The sequence below is a fragment of the Zophobas morio genome, unplaced genomic scaffold, assembly GCF_036711695.1.
Source record: "Zophobas morio isolate AGI-343-1 ecotype UQ-CSIRO unplaced genomic scaffold, CSIRO_AGI_Zmor_V1 ptg000276l, whole genome shotgun sequence".
Lineage (NCBI taxonomy): Eukaryota > Metazoa > Arthropoda > Insecta > Coleoptera > Tenebrionidae > Zophobas > Zophobas morio.
In genome coordinates this window covers 250859-266456 of record NW_026972380.1, presented here as the reverse complement: position 1 = coordinate 266456, position 15598 = coordinate 250859, and the positions used below count along the sequence as shown (strand labels likewise).

Genomic DNA, 15598 nt, shown 5'->3' with positions numbered 1-15598 from the left:
CCCCAAAATGAGAAAAAACCACCTTGTTAGATGATGTTAGATTTCGCTCTAAAGTCACTTATTAGAAGGTTAACTCTACTAAATTACGCTCTCTCATTCAAAGCGGTACATATACACGTGCCATTTTACCACTTGTCTGTATCTTTTTTTCGTTATTTCTCTTTACTCTCCCTAAAAATATAAGCACCCTCCCTTTTTGAGACAATAAATATGATCCTCCTACACTTTTTCTCCGTGATAGTATACAATATTTAAACTTGTTAGTTCAAGTTTTAGCTACTACCAAGGGCCTTAGTGCTAGAAAAGGTCGAACCTTCGATAAGGTTAGTGAGGTCTAGCCAATAACCTAGTTAGCATCCTAAAAATGATAGACAAGTAGCTTGCTTTACTAAAATAGAAAGAATAGAATTAAACTGTGAGGGTTTGAACTCTTATCCTTTCTCCTAAACTCTAGAGGTCTAAGGCGACGACCCAGAGTGGTTATTACTAACGATCTATGTAACTCGTTTGTTAGCCTTATAAAAGGCGGCTAACCCCTTAACCTTTCAAAAAACTCGTATACTACTTAGCGTAAGCTAATAAACTGATAAATATAATTGAGGGTGTTTTTAAAAAAATTGAAAGGGGAAAGAAAATTAAACGAACGAACTTTATATGAAATAGGTATTAAAAAATATTTTGTAAAGGTGGTTTTTGCTTTTTTGTTAAAAAAATTTGTATATATATAGTGAAGGATTAGCTGCTTATTAAATCGTATTTCCCTTAACCGGGAAGGTCATAATAAGAATAAGTCAGTAAGTTTTTTTTCGAGTGGTTGTAAAAAGTAGAGGTCATCGGGCGTCAAATTATAACAAGTGCTTAAAGTATTGTACCAAACAATACCATTTAGATTGAATATTATTATTGATGGTATATGTATACCTGGAAGGCAATGCTTACTTGTTCGCCAAAGTACAACAGCGAGGGGTTCTTAAGTTTCTCTTTTATCATCCTTGCTCTTTACACTTTGTGTGCGCGACGTACCGCAACCCGATAACTACTACTGGAGAATCGTCTAGTACGCAAAAGATAGGGCGCATTATTCTTCGTAATTCGGCCACTATATTGCGTAATTAACTGCAGGGCTATCTAGTCCTGAGAGCATCGGGGGAGTCATGACCGACTTCTTCATAGTCTTTTTCGAGCGCAACCAAGTCTTCTCGGGCTTCTGAGAATTCTCATTTTTCATGCACTCGCCCATGTACCAATGTACAAACGTTTAGCCTCACCTGAGGTCAAACTTGCCCTATAGGCGAGTCTACGCCTAGGCAATTTTCGTCATATTAGAAAGTGTCGAAATTAACCGCAACTCCTAAAGAGGGTGTCTCATTGTTGGGAGGGGTTAATTCCTTATAAAGGTACACGGAGAATTACTTTTTTAAGCGAAAAAAAGCAATCTTTTACTATGTAGAAGCACCCAGAATTACTACCACCGCTCCATCGAGAGTAAGCAGCCGTACTCGAAAACTATGAGCCTGTTGCCTGGGCCTACCACTTATCGTCAATAGCATCCTCGCTTTATCCTCATATAGGTTACTGTTTACCATTTTTACCGCTTATCGCCCTATGCTCAATTTGCAAGAGTAGGTCTATATCAAAATTTTTATAAGAAATACGCATATAGAAGTATATTAAATCAAGGATGCTCTTATTGACCAGTTTCGGTCTGTAGTTATACCTTTACAAAAGGTCGAAATATGATTGAACCAGATAAAATTTTACTTCTTTTAGTTTGTGGATAGTTAATAAGGTAGATCAAATTAAATTTTATATAGTTTACATATTTTTTACACTAAATTTTATAGAAAGTATTACAAATGTAATAAATTTTATTTCTACCAAGTCAGCCAAGAAGTTTTAAAATGAAGGTCTAACCAGTTGTTGAAATATTAATTTCTCTTCTCTAGTATTTTTTTTATTGATTGTTTCCCAGGTTTCTGATTGGATTAATCACGGATCATTTTTTTTTTCAGTAAAAATTTAGATAATTAGTGTTTTGTTTGTATTTTGTGTTTATGTATAGGTGTTTTGTGGTTGTATAATTTATACTTAATGTTTTAGAAAATATTTTTTTTGTAATCTATGTTTATTTTTTTCCCCCGTATATTGTGTTTTTAAATTGTGTCTTAGGTGTTGTGCATACTGTGTTATTGTGTTAGTTTATGAAAATTGACCCTAACGACAGGCTCGCTCTCAGAGTACCATGTTCTAACGGATTAGACAGCAACTAACAAAACATAAAGTGGTAAACTTAGTAAACGTTAAGTTGAGCACGTGTTAAGGTGAAAAGTGTTCATTCTAGATATAAGTTTATTTTTGGTTAGATAGGTAAGTAAACATTTGTTCTACTGTTTCATTTTAAAATATGAATGGGGATTTATAGAATCAAATTATAAAAACAAATATTGGACTTTAAAGTATAGTTTCAACATAGGCAGCGACTTCATAGAAAAAACAAATCTATTTTAAGCCCCAGAGTTTTGCCCGTTAAAGGGTTGGATGAGACAAACAACCTAATCGCGTTATAAGAGGTCGCCGTGGTTCCTTGAAAACTATTTTTTACCTTAAATTCTTCCGCTTAAGCTCCTTAGTGCAGTTTTGACTTATGAAATAAACCAATGTATTACCAGCAGGAAAGCTTATTTACCGTGTGATAACGCACACAATCGTTGTTCGCGCAATGCACTTTAATATTTGCTGTACTTATAAGAGTTTAGTGCTAACGATAAAAAAAAAAAAGAGAGAGTTTTGGTTCAAACTTAACTTTATTTGGAACACTTTCGCTCTAATAAAAGCCAGAAAAATCAAGTTGTTGACCTGATCGTCCACCAAAAATGCCATCTTTATATAAAGAAAATAATTAATGCTTTTTAAGGTAGGCGAACGACTAGACTGGTTTCTATAACCTCTCAGTTGTGAGGAAGACAAAAATAGTGAAGTTACGCTACAGATATTAAATGTAGTATACCAGTAACAAAGCGATTAATTTTTAATTTAAACCTTGGGTTAAGTAAGTGAAACTTTGTTATTTAGTTTAACTATATTTATAAATTGCTTACGTATTTTCACATCACATCTGGTGAAGAGAGATACACCGTAAGAATAAATTATGGGGGTATGCATTGAAGAAGTTAAATAGAAACACAAAAAATATTTTCTCCTTTTTTGGCCGCCGACTTCTAGACCTGTTTAGTTATAAATTTTTGGATATATAGGAGCAAAAAAAGTTATTTTAATATTAAATAAATGCTAGAAGAGAAAAATAATACTTGCATAAACAGCGGTTTTGTGCGAATCATTTTGAAAAAATTTAACCCACTCAATTATAATTGGGGTGATAACAAAGGTAGTGAAAATTTCTACTTTGGGCGAACTATACACACCATTTAAACTAGATAAAAAAAGGGTTTATATAGTTAAAAGTGTAAACTACTCTAACCACTAGCGACAAATGGATTCGATGGTTTTAGTAATCTTGTTCGATTGGAATACTAATTTTTATAAACCGAGGGGTTTAGTCAGTTAGCAGCTAGAAGCAAAGTTGGCAATCTACATTTTGTTATTTTTGTTAGGTTGTATCTTTTAAACAGAGGCTCTCGTATCCAAGCTTAAACTACTTACTTTTTATTAAAACACAGATATTGCGTTTGTGCCTCTACTTCGATAATTAATAAAATTGTTAATTATTTGCTCCAATGTTTGTTAAATTTCCTTGTGTTGTTATTATAATAACCAAAAGTTTAACTTAAACTATTTAATTAAAAAAGAAAATACTTGAGCAATTCACACAAGCCGGAAAATATATAGTCAAATTTTTTTTTGTAAGAGTTTAGTAAGTGAGGGAGGCGTAATCTAGTAAATGATGATGTACTAATATAGGATGGCGTTGAGCATCCTTCTTGTTTTGCACAAAATTTAATTCTTTGACAATGAAAAAGGGTTATAATATGTGCGAAAGAAGTCAACTTAAAAGAAAAGGCGCGGAGTTAAGTTTTCTACAATTTTTATTTTTAAAAGGTTTATAATTAACTACCAAAGATACAAAAAAAAATATTTTGAAAATGTTGATATGGCAAAAAAAATAAAAATTGTTATATATATAACAATAAAGAAATTAATAAATCTGGAGAATTCCTATTAGAGCAAGTACTAGTATAAGTAAGTTATATATGGTAAAATAATTTAAAATAGAAATATTTTAGTGAAAAACTTCAGAAATTCAAACAAAATCTCAAAGCAAAAAGAGAAAATAAGAAAAGAGAAGATTAAAAAAAGTTAAGCATTGCTCGCCACAGCTTGCGGTTAAGTCAAAAATTAAATGGCGTGCAAAAGGTGTTTGACTTGTAAATACTTATCATGAGTAACGTCCTTACTCGGTAAGGATGTTACAAAATGTTAAAAACTTTGCTACTAATAAATAGATACGTAAATAAAAAACAATTTTATGATGTAAATTGCTTCTCAAGTATTGGGGGACTATATTAATCAGTTAGTTATTAGTTTGGAGAAGTAAGTTACACCAGTTACCGCCTCATAATTATTGTAAAAATTTCAAACTTAAAATTGTACCAAATGTTATAGTATTTAAGTATAGTTATTTCGTATTTAGGAATTTAAAGTTTAAAGGGAAACTGTGCAGTACAAGTATATCAATAGAAATTTGACTCTCTTTGGTAGTTTAATTCATTAATTTACATAGTTAAGGTAGGAAGGTAGTACATAAATTAGTCTGAGAAAAGATATTACATAAATCAAAAGCTCATAAAAGAATTATGGAGTCGCAACTAATAAAGATCACTACCCCATTAAGCTTGGAGAAAAAGTTATAGGCGACATGAGTCTTTATAAAATCTATAAATAGTATCTTTAATAATAAGACAATATTTCGACGATTTCGGTTTCAAATTTGTAACCATACTTAAAGAATAGAACTTAAGAATTTTGCTCGAAAGAGCTCATGGGCCGCGTTGTTGGGGTAGCGGTTATCCTCTGCGTTTGCCATATGCAGGACCCGGGTTCGACTCCCGGACGACGCACGCACCTGGTTCTTTTTAAGGTAAGAAGGGTCCACGGACCCTTGCGTTTAGAAAGTTGGTTTTTTTGCTGACTCAAGAAAAAAAATTTTGATTTCCTGTGAAAGCCTTAATCTAATCCCCATTTATAAAAAAATTGTCTTTGAGGAGCTTTTTTAATTTATTAAAATATACAGGCGGAATTCTTACTGTAATTGAAGAGACCTTTCATACTTTACTTACAACCTTTTATTTATTTTTCTTTGTTGATATACAATACGTATTTAATATTAACTTAACTTTGTAAAAAAGGTTTTAAGATTATCTGCCGCCTGTATAAATTAAATTATACATAATTTGAACTTTACCGGACGAATTTTCCTCTTTGGCACTTAAATCGACGTTTCCTTTACTTTTTTTTTAAGCTCCTACTAAAGTAGAACGGGGAAAAATTGTATAAAAGAGGTATTTTCTTTTAGCTCCCCCGGGGAGGCAACTTATAATTAAGTTTCCTACCCGGCGTGCGTAATTTATCGACTTATTTTTTGTCGATAAAGGACAATCGTGAAAGGTAAAAACCTGCATATCTTTTATATATTATTTTACATTCTACATGAGTAGGCAAGCTAGTTAGCTGTTACTTCTTAAGTGCTAATTAGTTAGTCTCGTGCTTCTCAAAGTATAACTTGTTTAGCAGTTTGCTTCCATAGTAAAGTGGTATTACTTTACTCCTTCACAGTAAGGGCACTTCATTTCTAATCTTTACTCTATCCCCTTGGGTGGCTAATATCATATATTTTTTTCTATTTTATCAAAGGCCTTAATTTACTAATTAGGTTACAATCAAAGAAGGTCCTCCTCTTTTCAGGTAAAACAACAGAATAAAAACCTGTAGAAACTAGTTACCTTTGACCAGGAAGTAATCTTTCTTTATTAATCGAACTATAACTTTTCCTCTATTCGCAGAGTGCTCTTTAGTTACGGAAGTAAAATCTTTGAAAGTAAGGATTTTAAAAATTAAGAACAAACTTAAGAGTTGTAAAGTCCTTTACTTGATGCTATATATCTCTATAAGTTTTGGTTAAATTTTCCTCTATTGATCATATTTAAATTATATTTATTTAATACCATTTTGTTTTGGTTATAAATTGACCTTAGATTTGTAAAACAGCCCCATCTACGGCGGTGTCATGCTCTTTTAAGGTTTTTTTAAAGTATTTTCCCTTGTTAACACTCTTTGCTACTTTAGAGCTAAGTCCTGATCAAGTATTGCTTTAAACAGGTTTCCTCACAGTTGTGTGACCTACTCTCTTATTGAAACTTAAAAACCAAGTTAGATAACAACAAAGCTCTGTAAAATTTTATATTTTAGTGTAATTTATAAATATATAAATTTGTTTACGTCGGTATATGTTGGTTCGATTTAGTACACAGTAAAAGTATGCAATTTTGCAGTAACGAAAAAAGTTATATAAACATAATTAACAGGGCTTGAATAGACAGGTAGTATTATTAATATCTTTCGGATAAGTATTTGTTCAATTATGCTTCAGTATTTGTACTCTTAGCTTCTCACAAACTTTTGCTAAGCTTTTATAAACTTACGTATAATCTTTTTGTCGTTACAGAGAGTTTGGTTAGTGCTCGAAGGAGCTTTTGACAGAACTTGCAGTCTTTAAGTCTACCTCTGCAAAACATTCCTTTTTCTGCTTAAAAATTTTATTATTTCGAGGTGTAAAAGTATAAACGTTTGTTTTCAGTTTGTTGAATTTCGTTACTTTTACATTGTAAAAAATCAATATTTTCGCTATTTATAAGCTATTCCAAAACTGCGAAATTGTTTATTCTTTATCAATTATATATTCGAGTTAACCTTAAAAATGTTTACCTCTTGTATGCTCCTTAATTGCTGCCCGAAACTTAATAGTTTATCCTCTAAAAACTGAACACTTTTAACCCAACTCATTAGAGAATATTTACCTTATTTAATTTTTACTAAGTATACACCTTCCATCTTTGCAGCAACTTGTTAGTACTTAGTAGTTTTGTGTTCTGTTATCACTGGAAAAGCATCACTAAGGATGGCATTTATATATATTAACTCAGAAAAACTTAAACCTTTTTTGCAATAGAAAAGATAATTAACCGAGCTTAAAGATTTAACAGATGACTTTTAGAATAATATACGAAATGGTACTATTTAGAAAAATAATTGATAGATCTGCATATTTAGGCCTAAAATAGCCACTAATTTTAAAAGTACTATATTTTGTATAAAGGTTCGAGAATCTAGGAAACACCAAGAATGGGTAAAAATAAATTTGATCCCTCGTCCACACCCTTAAAGGATCTCAGTCAGCAAAACGGTAAAACGATAAGTTTTTGGTTGGTATGTTACTACCAGAATGTCAGTGCTAAGGGATAGCAGGAATATATGAAGGTCGCATGGAAAATGCAGCCCCTGCTTTTTTCTCTCCCTTCTCTGTCTGGGTCTTCATCCCATTGAGCCGGCCCTTTCTGTAAGCAGTGGTGTATTGCGTTAGTTTAATAAGCAATGCATATTTTCTTACTTTAAGAATAATTTGTATTACATTTCTTCAGTCGCTTGTTATCTGGTGTTAGCAAAACTTCTAGGTTATAATTTTGATTGTGGCATATTTTGCAAGGTATAAAACTATCGTAAGACTCCTTTTAGGTCTACTCACCTTGAAGGCTTAATTTTTACCACAAAGTTAAAAACCTCATATAGTTTCAATAGGAGATACTACTTGGAATAAGGAAGCTAGTGTCTGGCTATACTAGTGATACCTTTATAGCATAAGAGCGGCCTAGCTGACAGTGCAATTTGCTATAGAGGTATGTAGTGTTATTAACAAGTATATTATCGCTTTTGTAGGATACAACTGTCTACGAAATTTTTTTCAAACTTTAGAAATGATGGGTAACTATTTTTGCTTACGGTAAAATTCAGCTTGCAGATCTCTATAAAGAATTTTAAGTTATTAATTAAGAAACGCTGCTGTTTTAAAAAAAATTACGTACTGGCAGGTAACCCACTGAAATGTATATTAGAATTCTTAAAGAAAATCTTTAGTACTCTACCAATTTCAATGGAATTAGATGAGTTTTTAAAAATTGTTTAAGCTTGACTGTCCCGCTCTATTGTAAGGTCTCTTCGGAGAAGTATTTAGAGGTTTGTAAGGTGAACTGATTCTTCTCCATAATATAAAAGCAGAGACGATTAACCTTGAATGGCAAAACGATTTTATTTAGAAATAAATTTTATTTTACAGGGACTGCTTTAATCTCCTACACTCGTCTGGATTTATTAGTATCACTAAACTTCCATTATCTAGATATTTTGATTTTCTGACATTTTAACGTTGTCTTCGAATACGACTGCATTTTTTATTTAAAAGCTCAGCAGTTATATTAGTAGGATTGTGAGTGTCGCTCTCAATTACCTTTACTTTCAATCCCATAGCCCAATAAATCCATCAGTTCTTTACTATGCAAAGGTCTTTTATTACTACCCCAGACATTTTAAAAATGCAGTAAAGACATGTTCGTCGTAATTGGGAGGTTATGTGTTACTACTGGCGAGCAAGTAACTGATTAGAGTATGTATACGCCTGTTAAACTATTCCCTGTTTACTATTATTCACAATAAGTGGATTGACCTATAAAGGGGAAGAGAAAAAGCTCTGCGCGGTCACGTTTGCGCCCTAAACCCCTTGATGGCATGAAGATCTCGTGATGCTCTTAAATGAAATACCTGGAAGCTATCATCGACTACAAAATTTTGTGACGGCCGCACAAGATCAAGGTGGCGACTAAGGCGCTTTATCCTTTACTATGTAGCAAAAGCAAGCTTGTATGTTTGTTGCATCCAGCTAATAATGACATACGCTTCTGCTGCATGAGCTTACGATTCCACAGCAATAGCGGCCGCACTCCTAGAGTGACAAAGCAATTTGCTGCGCGTGATGAACAAAAGTGCCGTACTATGTGCGAAATGAAGTGAGGGCCCCACTGAGACCTCAGGTAGATCGTCTCCTAAGACCGACCAGCTAGATATGTTTTATCACCTGCTGGTGAGTGAACTCATTAACGATCCATGGGGATGGTGCATGTTACTGGGGCGCCCGCGTGTCGTGCTTTAAACGCTAGTTTTTTGTTTCGCAGGTATTTTTAGTGCTATCTCCCCCTACGCGTGCTCGTGCTAAACTGTAGCGCCAATAACTATGAATGTTATATAAGAGAAAGGCAGTTAAGTTTATAAATTTGCTCTACACTCATACCTAAGCACAGCTCGGGGTGAGTGAAGTTTTTCAATCATTTATGAAGTCAAAGCGAAGCCGCACAATTAGACGTTTTAATGTGCTAATCTGTTTCTTTAAAGTGAAGCGTCAGGTAAACAGGTGAAAAAAACTTAAAGAGCTTATCGACTTATGACTGGAATGTACTTTGGCTGCAATTACCCTAATTGAGAGCTTGGGTGTATTTAATCTTTTTGACTCCACCGAGCACCAGGAAAACTGATTTACTAAAAAATAAAAGTCTTAAGACGGTACGTGCAATGCTCACTTGCATCAACTTCTGTATCTGTAAGGACTTGATACCTTCGGGATTCAGTTCCTCTCTTTTACCTTTACTCGAAAATTTTGGGATAAATTATATTTTTAACCATAATAGCAATAGAACTAGTATCACCGTTAATTCCCTTTGTCGTTTTAGTGATGAATCTACCTAAAGCTCTTTAGGTATCTAATCCTTTTTTTACTTAAGTCTGCTTATCTGTAGCACTAGCAATCAGTGCTTTGTAAGGGTAGGTAAAAACTCCCTTTTGTATAATAAAAATTTTATATGTCGAAGCTTTGGATTAAGACATCAGATTTTTCTATCACTGTAGTAAATATAAGTTGATTTTAATTTTTAGCAAATTTACGTCGGTGAGTTGATTTCCAGCAAGTCCTTTTGGTTTAGAAACATTATTACGAAGGCAAGTATTTAGCTATCTTCTTATTTAGGCGATTTTGGTTAAATTTTTAGTCATTTAATACCCCTCCAGTTCATTATATCTTAATAAGCATTGACATTAAAAAGTCAAGATATAACTTTACGAAGGTAAATGCTGTTTAAACTCCGCACTAAGAAAAAATGTATATAAAATCGGAGATACAGATGTGCGAGCATAAGCATACTCGCGTATCGGCAAATACAATTTGATAACCAGTGGTGATTCACATCGAGGTTGCAAACTTTAAATTAACAGGCTCAATCCCTTAAAACTAACTTAAACTTAGTAACAATTCACGAGAAAAAAAAATAAAGAGTTCTTTTCTAGTAGAAAAAAATAACTAATAACACTTTAGGAATGCTAACCGATTATAGTGTTCTTACTAGAGTAAAAACAAGTTCGACTGAGAGTTCGATTATCTAAAAACAACCTTTTTAGGTGTGAAATGTAGATTGCTAATTATTGTTTTACTTAACAAAGCGAGTAAATAGATGGGAGTTGCTTGAATATCTCTATATATATACTAGGTAGTAAATTTTTGAAAAAATTACCGGTACTCAGCAAGGGGAGTGGTTCTCTAGATATAAATTTTTTTTACTCCAGCATGAATTGAAACTTGAGTTAAATTAACCCAAAAAAAATATAATACATACTAACTACCTATGAACTAGCTAATAGGACTGTAGCCGTCACTCCTTATGTCACTCTTTCACTTTAAGCTTTCTGACCGTTTACTCACTAGCAGGCGAAGTGTGTAACTTAGTCAGTTTCTCCAAGGTATTCACAAAGGGTCAGGTGACTTTTCTTAATTACCTATAATAATTGACCACTACAAAAGTCATTTAGTTACTTTATCACTATGCAACCAGAACCATAACACTGGTAGACAAGCTATAACCTCCTTAGGTTTAACGCCTGGTCGATGTTTTCTCATTTTGAAGAGTAATTTTTAAGAATCGTGCGTAAGGCAGAATTCTTCCCAGTCTACGGTGACGCTGAATGATATTCCCTCAAAGCAAGGTAACTCTATTCATAGCTCGCTGAGTTTAAACACCCCTTTTAAGTCAAGATAATATAAATTATACTAAAGCCTGCTTAAGGGTTCGCTAAAGTCATAGGAAGCAGGTCACTAACTATCAATTGGCTTGGGTTTTAGCATCTTTAAACATACCAAACTGTTGTCTCGGAACTATTAGCAAGGTAGGTTTCGAGTGTGCCGCCTATAGATGATCAATATTTATGTACGTGCTAATCCTATAGATTAGAATTTATAACAATAATTATAAATAGCCCTAACACGAACCAATACAGACCTATAGACGGGACCCAAAGCCGAACAAAAATAACAGACGAAGTGACACAAAGCAGAGAGCTAGAAATTTAGTCTACATTTATTACTATTATTACCTAACATACTACAGCTAGGTTCTATAATATATAAGTGAGCCTAATATACTGCTTAATCTCAACTGAGCAGGCACGAACGCCCGCTCGAAAAAACTTGCACTATCATGACTGTCCCAAAGAACAGAGAAAGTGGGGACCACCATTTGGTCTGGTGTAATGGAAAACCGCCAAAAATCATCGCCGTGGGAGGCGACCCTAGGAACAAGACTAGAGGCCACTCCGATCATGAGCTCCTTACCCAGAAGAGCGAAATAACTATATATATATATGAGGCGATTTAAAATACCCCCGAAATTACTATTTATACCTTTAACTTAATAACAGAAACTAAATTACACTTGTATTTCCACGTGCGCTAAACGACGCTAAAATTTAGTAATTATTCGGTCATTGGTACATTTACTAGAGTGGTTCCATTTCATAAACCGCGTGCTGATGAGTGATCCGTTCATTAACACCCACCATTCTATAAATTTGTACGCGCAGAGATAAGACAGTAATAAGACAGTAAAACTACTTGTACGAGCCCTGATAACCTTTAGACCGGGCAAGGCAAACAAAAATCCTAATTAAAAAGCATGTGTCAAACCGCTTTCCAGTTTTTTGATGACACTATATCTAAGGGTTTTTATGTATTCGAGCCTCTTGAGCCTACAATTGCTGCCATTATGCTACTTCACCAAACAATTCCAATACACTTTTTAACTGGCTTAGAACTCTGATGCAACTACCCTTTTATAAGGAAAAATTAAGTATGGCACTTGTTGTAAGTTGTAAATTTAGCAAGTTTGCTATAGAACAACTAGTACAAACATGATACTTATTAGGGTATCATAGGATTGTACCAGAAAGGTAAAATTATAGAAAACTCATCTTAAAAATACAAACAGAGCTATTGTGAAGGGGGTATAACTACTAGACCAAGCAGCTGGCTAGTAGCAACTACAACAAGCACCTGGAATCGATACAGGGAGCATTGTAAACTATCAGCTCCCACCGTATAACAGACTTAGTCGTAGACTCCACAAAGTTAAGCGTTGATACATAAGCTGAAGGTACCGCCCCTTCCTTTCCTAAGTTACCTCTAATTAGTGCACGTAGCTACTTAGCCACTTTTGTCAGTCTTTTCATGAGTATATAGACCATCCTACATGCACAGGGAGAAACTCGGGTGTTTATCTTCTTCATGGTCTGGGTTCCCCTTTCTTTCCACGGGTTTCTGTTCTAGTGGTCTGTTGGTCTATTTGCGTTTTTTTTTAATCTGTTCGTTTTTGTTCTGATATACTTGTTATTCCTTTTATTGTCTCCTATTTAATACGTTTATTTGTCTTTGAATATTATTCTTATACAAGACGTCCAGTCATTTTCATAGAAAACCTTACATTTAGGTGCGTTACATTTACAGTAGCGTTAGCAGACAAGTGTTAAATGAGCATTCTTCACTACAAGATGTACTTAGAGTATCTCCCAGTTTTCTTATAATGTTTATTATCCACAGGTATGGTTTAATAAAATTGTCAATGTCCCTGAGGAAAGATTGATTTTATCGTCAATATCAAAGGCCCTGTTTCTAAGTTTAAGCCCTAGAGTTCATAGTTTCACAAAGACGTCCAGTTCGATGCCAATGAATATACCCTTGTTATAGATTTACTACACCCTTTAAACAATCATCGCCTCAATATAGAATAGGTACTAGCAAATAAACCTTTAAGAACGTGACTGTTTATTAATATCCTACCTACTCTTGTAGAGCTTAGAGGAAATAGCCATTATTACTTTAGCAAGAAATACTAATATAGCTTTACCCAACAAGAACCAAGAGCAGTCATCCCTCTTGTAAACCATTTGAATTATTAGTCATTTAAACATAGGTGACTTGCTCTATGCACGCAATAGTCGTGTGAATACTGTTAGTTAGCATCACATCATTTTAATCTAAAAATGATCTAAGTGTACGTCTTAGCTACCTCCATGGAAGGTCATTCGTATTATGACAACTTAGCTCAAGATTTCACAGTCAAAGAACCCTGCCAGGTTCAGTCCGATATCACTTTTTTTTTATTTTAATTTTGTGTCAATGTTCATTAGTTAAGGTTTTAACCCAAAGATCATTCAGTAAGCAACAGGATCACTTAGCTGGTTAAGGGTTTGGGTATCATTCCCATTTTAATTAGTAACTTGATAACTTCAACTAAAACACTAATAGAATAGGGCTTGAGGACTTGATTTCTATTTTTTTTTTTGAATGAGTTGTGCAGATGCTTCATAAAATTGAGCTCAACTGCTTGCCCCTGCAACTAATTTATATTATTAGGCTTAGACCGTATTAAGTTTCGGCAGGTCATATCACAATGAAATTTATACATATGTGTTAAAAAGCTAAGACAAAATTGTAATTTGCGCTTATAGAGCATCGTGGGTCTTCGAAAGCATGAGCCTTTTCAGGGTTCGCATGTAAGTTCTTGAATCTACTAGTGGTTTGAACGCCTATTAACACGGTCAAAAGAAACTGAAGTTGCATTTCGGAAAAAAAGAATTCAAGTCGTTCCAAACCTAGGTTGTCATGTAATATATTGTTCCGCACGAAATAAGGTCAGTCAGCCCTTAATCGCAAGAGCCTGTTTTGCTGCGTCTGGAAGAATGCAGTCGTCGACAATTTTTCATGTCTAAGCAACAAATGCGTAGAACGTAATAGGACGCACGCATAATTTAAAAAGGCGCAGTTTAGTACGCAGAGACATTGTGCTTTTAGCCGACAGCAGCGGACAGAGAGTGTGAATTACTGCTTCGACCTTATTCGTAACGAGCTACGTGTTGTCTCCAAGTTAGTCGCTTATCTATGACGAGCCCAAGTATTTGACCAGAGAGCCCCATGGGATCTTAACACCTTCCAGGGTTAAAGGCGAAGTTAGAGTGATGCATATTCTTGAGATGAGGGTCGCTTTGCTTTTCATTTCTTTAATGGTGACTCCTCACTGCAGACGCTAGTTGGCAAATGTTTCCAAATTATGATGCACGCGTTGCCGTAATTATAAAGGGCTCTTGGAGGACGCGTAAACTGCAATGTCATCGGCAAAGAGCACAACGCGAATGTTAGGGTCCGCAGGGCGTATAGAAGAGAGTCTTGCAGAACACCAGCTGTTAGTCGACGTTATGGCGACAGCGTAGCCTCAACTTTCATTCGAAAGGTGCTACCGGATAGAAAAGAAGTAAGTATGCTGTTGGGGGCTAGCGGAGTACCTAATGTGCGTAGTTTGCGTAGGAGGCCCTCATGCCATAGCGGTCAGAATCTCCCCCCTCTAACATCGAGAAAGGCGACGCCCTTGTATTTCTTATAACTGAAATTCCGAGTTGTTTACCCAACAAAGCACATTGTTGCGCATTGAGTGACCTCTTCGAAATCCAAATGGAATTCTTGAGGCGCCTTGTGTGCTTCTAAAAACTCTTCCAACCTGTGCCTCCACAGTTTTGCCCACCACTGAAAGAAGGCTAATGGTCCGTTGTAGACCGCGGTGTCATAGATAGCATCACCACAGTGGCGTTTTCTATCTCGTTGGGAAGGAGCCAAGCGGCGTTGTAGAAGTAGCAAAACAGGAGAGATAGTTAACCGCCACCGGCGACAGTATTTTTGGCATTCGTTAGTAATTCCATCAGGTCCTGGTGCTTTCCTTCGTGAAAGGGCAGAAACAGTGATTTCATCAGGTAGGCTCGGTTTAATTAATTCCAATGTAAGAGTTCCGTAGTATTTTACTATAATAACGACTTCGAAAAACTAATTACCTTTTATAGTAATTTTTCTTGTTATAACTTCATTTAATTATACATTTAGTAAAAAGTAATGCACAATTCAAAATATCAAATAGTAATTTCTCGAGTTTTAGTTTGATAAAGGTTTTGTAGCAATATCAACCTTATTGAAGGTTTTGGTATATCAGCTTAATGTACTTTAATTTTAAAGTGGTGGTATGCTATGTCTACGTGTCTCATTCTTTTGTGAGAGCAACGCAAAAAACGTAACCTTGGTATTGAATTAGGTAGTAGTTCTTCAATAAGGTTTTTATTGCTATTGTTTCAACAAAAGTATTATACATTGCTGTGCATCCCCCATTGCTAGACGATT

General features: G+C 34.6%; 1 long non-coding RNA gene across 3 annotated transcripts; it reads left to right on the top strand.

The window, feature by feature from the left end:
* Positions 1-5415: 5415 nt before the first annotated feature.
* Positions 5416-6741, top strand: LOC135119618 (uncharacterized). 3 transcript variants are annotated; one of them, XR_010278298.1, is made up of 4 exons: positions 5416-5622; positions 5888-6052; positions 6210-6404; positions 6680-6741. It is a non-coding gene; the product is annotated as an uncharacterized LOC135119618 (long non-coding RNA). The 3 variants fall into 3 exon arrangements; XR_010278297.1 differs by having other exon boundaries at positions 5888-6131; XR_010278296.1 differs by having other exon boundaries at positions 5888-6404.
* Positions 6742-15598: the final 8857 nt, after the last annotated feature.